Here is a 15,508-nt window from a genome sequence, read left to right as displayed (position 1 = left end):
AGAGCTATAAGGAATTATAGAGGTCATCTACAAAAATACCATTTAATATCCTACAAATGTTGAAACTTGGCATCAGAAATATAAGAATATTAGATATCTTTTAGATGTCTTTCTGTAGGCAGGGAATATACATTCCTACAAAATGCCAATATTCTTAAATCTTCCATATTTTCACATAAGCTATTGCCTGGGACAAAGGTTTAGCAAACATGCAAAAAGCACAACCTCATGTCTGTTCACCATCCTGAGTCTACAGGACATTGGTGTAGTGAGAGAGGGTAAGATTCAATCACATGAAATTTTTAATCGTTTAAAAATTTCAAATCTCATCAACCAAGTAAAATATGTTAAATCTGTTGACCTAAAATAAAGCAAATTTCGACTAAGAAAAAGAATAACATTATTTGAAATTAATATTAGTGAAAAATGGCATCCCTGGGGAGGTGAGATATCTTTTTAAGAGTAACATGACTTTGGCAGTCCTCCTGGCTGTGAGGCTGTTGACATCAGAGCAATGTTTAACTGGGAAATTAAGCAGCTCAGCAGTGCGGGAATTACTTCTGTGATATCATCTATGTTATGCTGCCAGTAAATGTTCTGAAAATACTTTGTTCCGGAAAAGCTGTCTGAATGAGAGAAGTCAGTTTTCCAAAATAATTCTCATCAACTCCTGCCTCCCAAAACCTAGTCATGTAGAGAAATACAACAAGTGATATTTGCAAAGGAGCATTGCTAAGAATTCTGGTAGAAGGGATCATTTGCTGGTAGTGTGCTTTAAACAGACACAAAATAAATATCCTTAGATTAATGATCATTAACTGTGAATCCAGAAGTTCCTAGATTATTTTACTTCCTCCCTTCCTTCTTTCCTCTCTCTCTCTCCCCACTTCTCTCTTTCTCTTTCTCCCTCCCTCTCTCCCTCCCNTCCTTCCTTCCTTCCTTCCTTCCTTCCTTCCTTCCTTCCTTCCTTCCTTTACTACTCTCTTTCTCTCCCCCTCTTCCTCGCTCTTTTCCTCTCCCTCCCTCTTCTCTTCCTTCTGTCTTTCTTTTTTCCCTTCCTTTTTTCTCTTTCTCCTTTCCTTCTTTCCTTCTTGCCTCCCTCCCTCCCTTTCTTCTTTTGTTTCCTCAATGGAAGAAAATCGGAAGGGCAAAAATGCTCTCGTAAAGTTTTAATTCTCAAGCTGAAAACTGATGCTAGAGCTTAAAGAACACAGGTTAAGGACTAAAACTTTTACCAAGTTTAAAATCTATATAATGAAGAAATAATTATCAGTCATTCTCATAATAAAAGGAAATATTCTTACTAGCTTGTAAAAGATCAAAAATTAGTTTTAAAAATTCCAACAACCCCACAAACAGTCCTTTTTATTAATTAAACCATTAGTTTTGCTTTAAAAGATCCTAAAACTGTTGGAGGTCATTGATACAGCATTTTTCACAAATCCAGATTCCGAATTCCTTTTTTTAAAAAAGTCATTACATATTTCCTGGAACTGTTTTGCTTTTGTTTTTGTTTTTGTTTTAAAGTCATTCCTATCTATTTTGGCAGGCTCTAGGAAAACATTAGCCTTCCTTTGCAACATCACTTTAACAAAAGTTAGTGTCAGAGCTTAGCTAGGGAGAGTAAAAGATCCAATAGCCTATGAAGCAAATTTATAGCTGAAAGAGTATTACTAAAAAAAAAAAATGCTTAAGAAGTTATTTTTAGTTGATGAGAATTGCGTGTTCCCATACTCTTCCTCCTTTATTCTATAAGCCATTCCTCCACATTTGCCAACAATCTGGCTAAACAGAGTACTGTAGTTCCCATGGCTGCTGGGCATAGGACTTTCCACATTTGCTCAAAATTGGTATTAGACTCACCATCAACATTGGCAATAAAAATAACCCTCACCCTCAGTGAATACACTACAAAAGCCATCATTCAGTTATCATTGTGGGTATTAGTCTTAGCTCTGCCTATAGATATGGAATCTATAGCCAGAAGGCCATTATGTACTTCATTTCTTAATATTTTCTGTCTGCCCCTGAAGCCAGGCCTTCTGGGTGAGCATCCTTGTCCCAGACCAGGTCCCTTAAGATTTCAGAACCCATTTCTCTCCTTCAGGGCATTCTCTGCCTCTCTATGCCTCCTCCAACAGGGGTAAGAGGGAGAGAAGAAGGTAAGACTGAGGACTCCCTGTCCATGGAGTATTTCCAGGGTCTTATGACCGTGGCAGTTCCAGGAAGGCCATGAGTAGATCACAACACCTTACTTGTACAATGATTCCTTCACAGAATCTCAAGACTTTTGGTCTTGACCAAAATGGCAATTAGAGTGCCTAGCTAACACACCGGTTGTGATGACTCTTAATCAACTTGAGCACATGACAAGTTCAGGGTTCTGAGTTGCTAGTAGTCCATGTATGTGGACCCATGTGGCCCAAATGGGTTGGATCCTGCCTGCAGTCAACAGCACCTGGGGGCAGAAGCATTGGAAGTAGGTGTCATTTACCCTATGCCCCCAACTCTGGTACCCAATGTGGTGACTTCAGCTCCTTTGCAGGTTCCATGCCACATGTCATCTCCTCTGAAGGTCTACATGACCTTTGCTATCCAACCCCCAACTAATGTCCTGTCTTGCCGCCAATGAATGTGATAATGTCTTGCTTCGCCTGGTCAATCTTAAGTCCTTCGGGATGAGCTTATCTCTCTGCCCGCCCCCACCCCCAGCTGGTGGTAGGGTATGGCAGGCAGAGTGGGGTCAACATTGAAAAAGATCACATTCTGTCTATGGTCATGCCACCCTGAACGTGCCTGATCTCATCTGATCTCGGAAGCTAAGGAGAGTTAAGCCTGGTTAGTACTTGGATGAGAGACCATCTAGGAATACCAGGTGCTGTAAGCATATAAAACAAACAAACAAACAAACGAATAAATAAAATTTAAAAATTAAAAAAAAAGGAAAGAAAGAGATCACATTCTGAGAGTGCGGTGATTATAGTCTAAAGGAGGTCAAGGAAAGTCATGTTTGGAGGTTGTTGCTCCACTTTTATGCTGTACAATTCCAAGGAGCACCTTTACCATGACCGTAAAATGAATCTTCATTTGGCATCTTCCTGCAATCTCTGGGTTGTCCTGGTGGCCACATCAGAGAAGCACAGAAACAACTTGGAGAGAGTCCTTGGAAGCCAGTGTTCACAGCAGCAGGAAGAGCAGACCTCTGAGTAATGATCCAGCAACATCACAGAAATGGTCCCAGGGTAATGCAGAGGCAAGTTCTCCATTGTGTCCGCACAAACAGGTGCCAGAGCCATGGAATTGTGAGTAATGCCTATATGAGCTACTTTTTCTCAAAATGGGGGCTATGACATTAGCCAAAATAGTGTCTTGATAATAAAGAACAGGAAGAGTTGATGCCTGGGCACCACAAAGAATCTTTACAAGCACTGACTGAGTGATAAATAAAAATGGAAGTATATCGTCTCTATTCATTATTCTAAATAAATCCATATCCATCACACAGGCCTATGAATTTTGTAACATATTCTTAAACAAATTGTGTGCATATTTGTTTTAAAACAAGTTGTGTACATTTGTCTAGGACACTGCACATCCTAGAAGCAGTCCTAGTTTTTCATGGTAAATTCGTATTTCCAGGCTTATGTGCTTCAGTCACACAGAGCACACTGCTGACGGGAAGTGAATTAGTACAGCTTCTCTAGAAGGAAATCTGGCAACACGCATAAAAATGCTCTTTATTTTACTGTTATTTATAATAGTAAAAAGTTGGAAACAATGAATGTCCAACAATAGGGGATCGATTAAACAAACTGTAATGGGACATTTAAATGGAACTGTTAAAATGAAACTAAAGCCTGAAATTCAGCTATTGTATTTTTTTTTATTAAAATTAAGTGAGTTTACTTTCTATTCATGGGAATTAGTAGTATGATTTCCAGTAGATGGTTATCTTGAATATTTCCTACTGGCATCTCCAGACATTCGATACTCATTCTTCCCTCTGCCAGCATAGATTCCCACAGCGGCACTCTGCCTGAACCAACAATCTATGCAATTCAGCAAAAATGTTTGGAGCATGTACATAGGGCTTGGCAACTATGCTGGGTGGGAGCTGTTAAGATGGACTCTACACAGCTCCTGTTCTCAAGGAGCTGAGAATCTAGGAGGTGAGAGGAACAGGCAGGAAATTATAGTGATAGATGCTACAAGGTAGAACTTATACTATTAAAATCAAAGGAGAAAGTATATAGCTTGGTTTTAAGGAGTAGGAAAGAATTTCCGGAGGAAACAAACCAAGACCTGAAAGATGAGTGGAGTAGTCAGGTAATGGGGAGAAGAGGGAATTCATTTAGGGGCTTAGCTTTCAGACAGCCAATGTGAGTCAGATGGTAAAGGTGTTGTAGGTGCCTCACTGTGGAGTCATTGCCCTCTGCCCTTCTCTACTGAGCATTACATAATTGTGATTGTTGCTCTGTGAACAACATTCTTAAAGAAAAACTCTGTTCTGGCTTTAATTTTTAAAAATTATTTACTATCATAATTTGTTTATTTTTAAAAATAATTTAAGGTACAGGGCTTTCATTCAGGGTGATAAAAAAAGTCTAGAAATAATGATGATTGCTGCAAAACATTGTGAATGTACTTTACTCCATTGAATTGTACACCATTAAAATGATAAATTTTGTGTTATGTATATTTTACTATAGTAAAAAAAAATAACAAATAACGAAAAAGAAAAAATGATAATAAGACAAATTACCATGTAATTACTACCTAAAATGAACAAATGTTAATGTTGTGTAATCTTTTATTTAATCTAAAGTTTTAAAATAAAATATTACCAATTTAAAAAATTAAACTGAAATTTTTTTTAATAATAATTTTTAAACTTTTTTATAGCAGTTGGCTTGCAACATTATATTAGTTTCAGGTGTACAACACAGTGATTACACATTTATATAACTTATAAAGTGATCACTTCAATAAACCTAGTACCCACTGACACCATATATAGTTATTAGAATATTACTGATTATATTCTTTATGCTATACTTTACATCCCCATGACTATTTTGTAACTACTATTTGTACCTCTTAGTCCCCTCCACCCATTCATACATACCCCCATCTGGCAACCCTCCCTCCCATCTGACAACCGTCAAAATGTTCTCTTAATCTATGTGTTCATTTCTGTTTTATTTATTCTTTTCTTTAGATTTCACATGCAAGTGAAATCATATGGCATTTGTCCTTGTCTGACTTACTCCACTCAGCACAATACTCTCTAGGCCAATCCATGTTGTTGCAGATGGCCAGATTTCATTCTTTTTTAATGGCTGAGTCATATTCCATTGTATATATGTACATCTTCTTTTTATCCATTCATCCATTGATAATAACCCAGGTTGCCTCCTTACCTTGGCTATTGTAAATAATGCTGCAATGAAAGGGATTCACATGTCCTTTTGAAGCTATGTCTCCCTGTCTTAGTAATGTAGCCTTATGCAGTAAGTGTTTTATGGGGCCCAGTGGCACAGTCTCCCTGGTCACCTGAGCCAGGTGCTCCAAGTGTGTCTCGTGTGGGTTATGTGTACTCTCCTGTTGTAGTTGAGCATTGGTAGCTGTTTGCACATCAGTGGGAGGGTTTGACCCTCAGGCTGATTGGGTCAAATGGCCAGTGACTACAGAAGAGGAGCTATTGTGCAGAGGCTAACCCTATGGAACAGGATTCACTTTAGCAGGGCTCTGGTGCCTGCCCAGTCTGCCCTTTGGGTGCATTATTCTCAGATATAACCCTGGGTGGTGCTCCAGCTCAGACTAAAGCTGGACACTGAGCATGCAGACCGAGATCTGCTAGAAGGGGCCCCACCACAGGCCAAGTTCAGCCTCAGCCTGTCCCCTGCCAGAGGACACATGGCATGAACCACAAAGCAATCCACAGATAGCTGTCCCCCTCTATGTGCTTGGTTGTGCCTTGAGAGCCCAAGCGGCAAACTGAGGTTGGCTGCCACTAGTGCTGGGCTTGAGGCTGCTCAGCAAGACGTATGGGGCATGCAGAGTCTAGATAGATGCTGCTTCTTTGAGCTTTGTGAAACTTTGAGGTATTTTAGGAAAGTCTGCAGCATGAGGCAAGACAGGACATTTGTATGGAAAAGCCACTGGGAGCAGCTTGGGTAGGCCCACAAGTTGGGTGGGGCAGGGTCTCAGGGAATCACCAGGGCAGGACAACCAGTATTAGCCAGGTGGATGAGACTCTGATATTGAGTAGTGCCGCCTGCATCTGCAGGTCGGGTGGGGAAGAGCTCAACAAAGGAACAATGCCCTCTTCCAGCACTCCTTTCTGGGAGAAAGCTGCCCCTCCAGCCTTTAACTGAAGCCAGACAGTTTGGTTCCTCCCCATATGTCCCTGGAGCCTTTCCAGCTGTTCCCCCAGTGCTGGAGCTTGGAGCAAATGAGTTTGTCAGCAAGTAAGTCCAAACAAGCATGGGCCCCTTAAGTGGAATGTCTGTAATTCCGGCGGCCCTCCAACTCATTTGGCCACAATCTCCCCTGGTTTTTACAGCCAGAAGTTTTGGGTACTTCTCTTCCCAGCACTGAAACCTTGGGCTGGGGAGCCTGGTGTGGGGCCAGGACCCCTCCAGGGGGCCTCCACAGCCAGGATATTCCTTTGGATTCTCGACCTCCTCATGTGGGTGTAGGACCAGCTTGTTCTGCATCTCTGTTCTTCCTACCAGTCTTGATGTGGCTTCTATACATCCCTAGTTGTATAACTTCTGTTTAACTAAACTTTAGATGATTTTCAGTGATGTTTGTTCTGTAGTTTAGTTATAATTTTGATGCGGTCATTAGAAATGGTGAGCCTATAGTTTACCTACTTTGTTATCTTAACTGGAAATAAAACTGAAGTCTTAATTTCAACTGTCCCCCCAAAATATATTCAAATGATTCCCACACTTCAGAGTAAGACCATTTTTCAATCAAGGAGGCCGTCAATAAAGAGGATAAAAAGTAATTAGTATTTGCTTGGAATAAAGAGCTCAAATAGGCAGCCAATGTGATATTCTGCAGTTGCCAAGATTATTAAGATCCCAGAGGATTATATTTCAACCAAAAGTAAAAGTCCTGGGGCAAAACAGTGACTGTGTATTGCTGTTATTTCAAGTAAAAGCTAACTACATACTTTTGATCTTCTTTATTAATAGATATTGAGAATAATAATATTAACAGCTCAATATCCACATAAATTCTGGAAACTGATTGTTCGGTCCATACCATATTAGACATAACACCAATGATTGGGCTTCTATTTAGTTAAGTTTATAGTAGTCCACCCTCATCTGCCATAATCCATCTGATTTCTGTGAGGCCCAGTCAGGTAAATTGATGGGACCACCATCCTTCATCCTTGAAATCTCTTATGGCAGTGCTAATCTCTGCAATTCCTGCTAGGGTTGCTTCTAATTTTTTATTTTGTCTGTGTTGGAGATAGTGTCAGTGGCTTCTTTCTATGTCTCTTATTCTGCATGTCAGGAAATCATTGTAAGCATTTTGCAAACTACTAAGTATCTATTCCAATTATACATGTGGGAACTAGGAAAATAACCACAGGGCAGGTCCACAGACCCAGTGGACCCATTGTACAGTATACTTAGATTGGAATTCCATTTATCATCTGCCCTTCATAAGCCCTAACTCTAACAGGAGGAACATAATGGTATTCCACATCCTGCAGTATCTGGGTCAACTCAGATTCTCTACCCATTTCCTTAGGCACCATTATTCTGATAAATGTCTGTCAGTTCCTTTGGGGAAGGACTGGGGTAATATTTATCATTTATACTCTTAACGATGTTGCAGAATCCTTCATCAAGGGGAACTGGCAGACTTTCCTTCAATCAATGTGCTTTTAGGTCTGTGAATTGATTTAGCTTTGGAAATTGAATGAGAGCTTGTGATTTTCCATTGCTGTGGTTAATTTCAAACTTCAGCTTTCCAACATTTGATTTTTTAAAAATATCTAAGTCAATTCACGCTCTACTTAGCTGTCATCTATCTCACCCTCTAGAGCAGAGCACCATGATCTATTAGTCACCACTACAGATCTTTGCAGGTCAAGGCACTCTAATTGCCATTCTGGCCTTCCTGCCCATTACAGTAATTTCATCCTCCTTTTGCAGCAGCCTCCCCTCTACTATTTCAGAATCCGATCATCCCCATTGATACTAGGCAGACCATTGGCAGCATCTCTCACCTGTCAGCTCTGGTATAAAAAGGTAATGTCCTACTAAGTATTTCAAAGATCTTCGACCTCCCTCACCAGTGCACCTCTTGTACTTTCTAAAGAGCATCTCCTCTAAATTCTTCCAGGTAGCCTAGCCAAGTGGTTGGTCCTCTGTTCCCACATAGTGGATCCATTCTAACATCAAACCTCCCTGAATTTTTCTAGTATTCTGCCAAGAAAATTCACTGTAGATCATCATCCTATCCAAGCTTCAAAAAACTATCCCAGCAGTGAATTATAAGTGGATTCAGGTGCCCTCCCAGGACTCCCAAATCATCAGAATGTGTTCCTATATCAATAAAATCTCCTCTACCCATCCTTAATTTGCTTCATCCTCCATCCAACACCTTAAGATTTATAACTGCCCATTTTCTTTTCCTTCCTATTGGTCCCTATTATCCAGACCTTATAATTCTTTTGATTGTATAAGCTTTCTTCCTGGACCGTTTTCCCTGACTCAAGCTGTGCTTAGAGTGGACCCTGATTATGAGTCAAGAGGTAATGAGTGGTGGCCAGGGTAAATCTTGAGAAGTAAAGCATTTGGGGATACCTCTTCAGGTGAGATCTTCAGTGAGAGTAGCAAGAATGAGGGGTGTGCTTCTGTTCCCTGGAGGGTCCAAAAGAATCTGAAATTTTTGTAAAATTCTCAGGCTAGTCTACCTAAATATCTTTCATGTCTCTGATTTTGATGACAAGATCTTTTATGGCTGTGCATTTATTCTCCTTTGCATCTCTGTTTTTCTTTCTAATGAGGTTTTGTGCCTGATTTTCATTCAGCATACTCTGTAACTAAGAAGGTGTCTCCTTGAACACTGGCATAGGAGCTCCCTTGCTTCCACAACCTGCCTCAAGTTTATAGATGGTGACCAAAACCTGTCTTTTTACTTTGTTCAAGACTTCCAAAGCATTTAACAAAGGCCAGTCACCTCCAAAATCTTTATAATTACCCATGCTCCAATACCATTTGGGTACTAGACTATGAGATAGCGCAACATTTCACCTTTCACCTACACTGAATCCCAAGCCTCCACAGGTGAGATCCTTGGCAACAGTGATGTTACTGTATGCCACTTGCTTCCAGTAAAGGATTCCTTATTGCTGTGTGCCATAGCTCTAAAATACCATCAAGAGAGTCAGCTTTCTACAGCCACTTTTGAAACTAAATATCTTTGCTTAAATTCTTTGAAAGCAGAGTCTGAGATAAAGGTTCATGTACAGGTACTCTATCTGGGAAAGTGCTTCTAGAGAGCAATTGAGTAGGATGGGTAGTGGAACAGGAAAGGGGAAAAAGCTAATAGGAATGCCTTATCACATTGGCCATCAGCCATTCCCACTAGGACCTTATAAGAAACCTTAAGAAATGTATCTCAGAATTGTGTTGCTGAGGAATAAAAGAAAAGTTATCATTGATTAAGAGTGGCTCCACTGGTGCTAACTTCCTCGCACTTCTGAGTTATGCATGTCTACATGAATAGCAGATTTCTTAGGGTGTGGCATGTTACATCAGAGAAATCCCAGAGCAGGAAGTGAAAGGTACTCAGAGATAGAATTCACGTTGCTGTGATGCTGAGTGCAACTGACTAAGACAGGAATTTGAATGTGTCTTCCATAGCAAGAACATACTTCATATAAATTTTTCTAGTAAAAGAAACATTAGTTAAAACTATCTAGAGTCTCTCTTTCACCTAGGAGAAAATGTGTTTTTACAACAACATCAATTCTTTTGTGTTTTTATATTAACTTAGTTATAACTCATATTAGAAGCAGCTCAATTTATACTCGAGCATAAAATAGTAGGAAGTGGGGAGCAATTGTATATAAAAAGAAAGCAAAAGAAAAACAATGTATTCATAGATCCAAGTTTGTTAGGAATAATTATAATTACTAATATCAGTAGAGAGGTGGGTAAACTCATATAGTTTTATATTTCTACTTATAGTATATATTGGTTCTATTCTTTCATAAAGCAATTTAGCAGTGCATTTCAAAAGCTATAAAAATATCTTTAGTAGATGCTCTAAGTGCCTTGCCCATATCCCCGCAACATTCACCTCTACTTTCAGAGGCTATCTTCTGTTTAAGGAATAGTCTTGCCATGGGAACTGTCTTAGTCTATTGACCTGCTATAACGAAAATACTATAGACCATGGCTTAAACAACATTTGCTTCCCACAGTTCTGGAAACAGGAAAGTACAAAATCAAGACATCAACAGATTTAGTGTCTGGTAAGAGCATGCTGTCTTCTATCTTCAGGCTATGTCCTCATAGGGGCAGGAGAGCTCTCTGGGGCCTCTTTTATAAGGACTCTAACCTCATTCATGAGTGCTCCACTACCATGACCTAATCATCCCCCCAAAGACCCACTCCCAATACCATCACATTGGAGGTTAAGATTTCAACATATAAGTCAGTGGGAAGACAGAAACAGTCGGTCTGTGACAGGAACACAACTCAGCTTACACACAAGGCAAGCTGGAAGTACCAGATGGCAAATAACTTCTAGTGCCATTCTTCAAACATGACAATTGGGGAGTTGGTGAATAATACTTCAGTTTCCTTGCCCTTCAGTTTGCATAACTCAGCAGTGTGTTCTTTACATCCTCTTGGAGTTCCCAGAGGTACTGAGGTCCAGTTGCCTCCAGTGTTAACTGGTTTGTTAACAAACCTTTACTGGTTTCCTTTCTTTTCCTGTCTCCCTTTCATACTCCCTTACCAGTGTTTACTGGCATCACCTCCCACATAATACACTTGCACTCAAATCTCCATCTCAGGGCTTGCTTTTGGGAAAATCTAAATTGAGGTAACAGTGATAAGTTTTGCCCAATAATTTTACTTCTGAGTATATAACACAAATAAAACAATTTTTAAAAAGGAGGAAGGAGTTATATCCAAGAAAGCTACTATAGCATTTTTATATAATAGAAAATTCAAAACAATCTAAATATCCAACAAAAATTCATTCAGTCATTCTTTCAACCATGTTTATTTTGCATCGACTATATTCCAGGCACTATGCTGGTACTCAAGATACCCAAATGGAATGTCATACAATTGGATAGGACAAGAGATAGACAGGAAAATGATGAAATTTGAAATAAGGCAGCAGCAGGGGGAGATAGAAAGTAGAGCATAGATTTGAGAGATTTCTTAGAAGGCAAGAATCAACTGAACCTAGTGACCCATTAGACACAGAAGATAAAAGATAGGGAGATATTGAAGATAACTTCCAGGTTTATGGCTTGGGTGAATGAATGATGCTGTTAACTGTGATAGAGAATGCAGGAAAAGCAGCAGGTTTTAAAGATAAGGTCTTGAATTCAGATTTGAATAAGTTGAGTTTAAGAAGCTTTAATAGATTGCTTCAACATTATTTACGGTCTATGGACCCTCATGCTACTTGACTATATTAGCCAGGCTCCTGGACCCCTGTCTGCATGAAGTTTCCTTCCAAAGGAAGGAAAAATTCAACTACAGAAACTTTAAAGAATACTTTAGATCCTTCCTATCTGCTTTTTAAGGCCTTATTCTAGGAGGTTTTTATAGGATACACACCAGAAATACTCCAAGAAATCCTCTGTAGACATTGTTTCTTCTTCTCATGTTTTCATAGTCATAAAAATACTTCTCATTCTCTCTAATCAAGTTATTTTCTTACCATCATGCTTCCCTTTCCATTTATTTTCTCCTCCACTCCCTGCTCCCTCTCATGTGCCTTCGACTTGTCTCACAAATGCAGGCCTTGTCTAGCCACTCCTGGGAGGCTGGAAGATCTAGGGTCTTGATGCAGTCAGTGGTAACATGCCTCCCCCTATGGGAAAAAGTAGGTGATTCCACTTGGGAAACATAGTTTATCTCTACCTTGATTGTTTTTCTTGCCTGAAATTCTGTGGTAATAAGGGAAAGTGAGAAGAGAGATGCACAAGGCATCCTGAAAGGAGCAGAGTATGACTGCCCCACTTTAATTTTATCCATAGTTCCTTTATTGTTCTCCTCAGAAACTTGAGCCCCATTTTGTCCATAACCCATAGTTGATCTCCTCTCATGTGTGGTGGTTAAAAATTAGGAGGAATATCTCAGCTGCAGAGTTCTCCCTGAGGACCAAAGGGTCCCAGCCTCACACAGGGCTTCTTGGTCCAGACCACCATTGCTGGAAAGAGGAGTTTTCACAACATCTGGATGTGAAAATCAGTGAAGATTCTATCCATGTGAGACTGAGGCCTTCTGTAAACTCAGGCATCCTCCTAAAGGGTCTGTCCTTGGCCTTATTAGCTGATAGACTCACTCACTCTGAGCTCTAGCTCTGGAGCAACTGTTCGAAAATCATCAGGGACATACAGAGAAAAACTAAATTGTCTTGCTTAAGGGTGAAGGCTGGAGGGACAGCTCTGGCCAGAGCAGAAATGTTGGCAGAAGTCATTGTTCCTTTACTGAGTCCTCCCCATACACAGCCAGCACTCACAGACAAGCACCATATCTGAGTCTTCATTAACTTGGCTAACACGGCTCACCCTGCCGAAGTGATTGCCTGAGACCCTGCCACACCCAACTAGCCTGAACCTCTTTCAGAAGCTGCCAGCCTCTGTCCATACTGCAAACTTCTCTAAAATCCCTTAAAAGTCCACAAACCCCCAAAAAAGCAGCAGCCGGCCTCAGCATGCCCTATACCTCTTGTTAAGTTGCCCCTGCTCTACTGGCAACCAGCCTCAGTTTGTAGCATAGCCTCTTCCAGGTACCTCCAAGCCCAGGACAGGCAGCTACCAACCACAGATCACATTGTAGCTCCTACCAGGTAGCCCCAGGTTGGGCACAGGCAGTGGCTGACCCAGGCTTGTACCAGAACTTCTCTCAAGAGGCGCCAGAACCAACACATGCAGTGGCTAGTTTAAGACCACACCAGAGTACCACCCAATTAGCTCTATCAATGACATGCATATTCAAGGATGGACTCAGCAAGCACAAGAGGCAGGCACCAGAACCTCGCTAATGTGAATCTCACTCCCTGAAGTGAGCCCCCGTACAACAGGTTGTCTGCTTTAGTCATGGCCAGTTCTTACAACCAGTAAGCCTAGGACCAATCCAACCCACTGACTGGCCAATGGAAATTAAGCCAGAATACAACAGGTGGGCACACACAACCCATACAAGGGACGCCCTTGGAGCACCAAGCTCAGGTAACCAGGAAATCTGTGCCACTGGCCCTACAGGAAACTTACTAAATAATATTTCATATACAATAGCCAAGATATGGAAACAGTCTAAGTGTCCATTGATAGACAATTAAAGAAGATGTGGTACATATATACAATGGAATATTACAAGGACATTTAAAAAATTTAATCTTACCATGTGCATCATGGATGGACCTAGAGGGTATTATGCTAAGTGAAGTAAGTCAGACAGAGAAAGACAAATACCATATTATTTCACTTACATGTGGAATCTAAAAAACAAAGTAAACAAACAAAGCAGAAACAAACTCATAGATACAGAGAACAAACTGATGGTTGCCAGATGGGAGGGGGGTTAAGAAGCTGGGTGAAAAAGGTTAAGGGATTAAGAAGTACACAATGGCAGTTACAAAACAGTCATGGGGGTGTAAATTACAGCATAAAGAATATATTCAATAATATTGTAATAACTATTTACAGTGCCAGAGATGTAGTATACTTATTGGGAGGAAAACTTATAAGTTATATAAATGTCTAACCATTATGCTTCACACTTAAAACTAATATAATATTGAATGTCAACTGTAATTTTAAAATTAAAAATTTTTAAGATTCCACATAAGAAATATATTCGACCTTGAAAATGTAGAGACTTGACAAATAAAATATATGAGAATATAAAAAAAAGAGACTTACTGTAAAGATACCATAATCTAGACAATACTGACAAAATAATATGTAAATAGATCAGTGGAACAGAATATAGAGCCCAGAAATAAACCCACATAAATATAGTCAACTGATCTTTGAAAAGGAGCAAATGCATTACAATGGAGTAAAGATATTCTTCTCAACAAATGGTGCTGGAACAACTGGACATACACATGCAAAAAAATGATTCTAGACATAGACCTTACACCTTTCACACAAAATTAACTCAAAATGGATCACAGGCTGAAATGTAAAATGCAAAACTATGAAGCTCTTAGAAGATACCATAGGAGAAGATCTAGATGACTGTGGATATGGTGATGACATTTTAGATACAATATCAAAGGCATAATCTGTGGAAGAAATAATTGATAAACTAGATTTCATTAAAATTTAAAACTTCTGCTCTGTGAAAAATAATATCAAGACAATGAGAAGACAAGACGCAAACTGAGAGAACTATTTGAAAAAGACACATCTGATAAAGGACTGTTATCCAAAATATACAAAGAACTTTTAAAACCCAACAACAAGAAAACAGCCTGATTTAATAAATGGACCCAAGACCTTAACAGACACCTCATCAAATAAAATATATAGATGGCAAAGAAGCATAAGAAGAGATGGTCCACATCATATGTCATCAGGAAAATGAAAATTAGAACAACAATGAGATACCACTACATAACTATTAGAATAGCCAAAATCCACTGAAAACACCAAATACTGGCAAAGATATGGAGCAACAGGAACTCTTAATCTTTACCGGTGGGAATACAGAATGGTACAGCCACTTTGGAAGACAGTTTGCTGGTTTTTTACAAAACTAAACATACTCTTATCATATGATACAGCAATCATGTTCCTTGGTATTTACTCATAGGAGTTGAAAATTTATATCTACACATAAACCTGCACATGGATGCTTATGGCAGCTTTATTCATAGTTGCCAAAATTTGGAAGCAACTAAGATGCCCTTCAGTAGGTGAATAGATATACAAAGTGTGTATTACATCCAGACAATGTAATATTTCCAACTATATGTTTCCAACTATATGACATTCTGGAGAAAGCAATGTTTCCAACTATATGACATTCTGGAGAAGGCAAAAATTAAAAGATCAAATGATTGCTGGAGGTTTGAGAGAGAAAGGAGAGAGAGATGAATAGGCAGATCACAGAGAAATTTTAGAGCAGTGAAAATACTCTATGATGCCATAATGATAGACACATGTGATTATACCATTGTCCGAACCCATAGAATGTACACCACCAAGAGTGAACTAAAATGCAAACTTATGGAGATTGTGATGTTTAATATAGATTAATTCAATTGTAACAAG

At 39.5% G+C, this 15,508-nt stretch overlaps 1 pseudogene; it reads left to right on the top strand.

Annotated features, from left to right (window-relative positions):
• The first annotated feature begins 2,768 nt into the window (after positions 1-2,768).
• Positions 2,769-2,887, top strand: LOC120590891 (uncharacterized; annotated as a pseudogene).
• The last annotated feature ends 12,621 nt before the right edge of the window (positions 2,888-15,508 follow it).

The sequence above is a fragment of the Pteropus medius genome, unplaced genomic scaffold, assembly GCF_902729225.1.
Source record: "Pteropus medius unplaced genomic scaffold, Ma_sr-lr_union100, whole genome shotgun sequence".
NCBI classification, from domain to species: domain Eukaryota; kingdom Metazoa; phylum Chordata; class Mammalia; order Chiroptera; family Pteropodidae; genus Pteropus; species Pteropus medius.
This window is presented reverse-complemented; position numbering and strand designations above follow the sequence as displayed.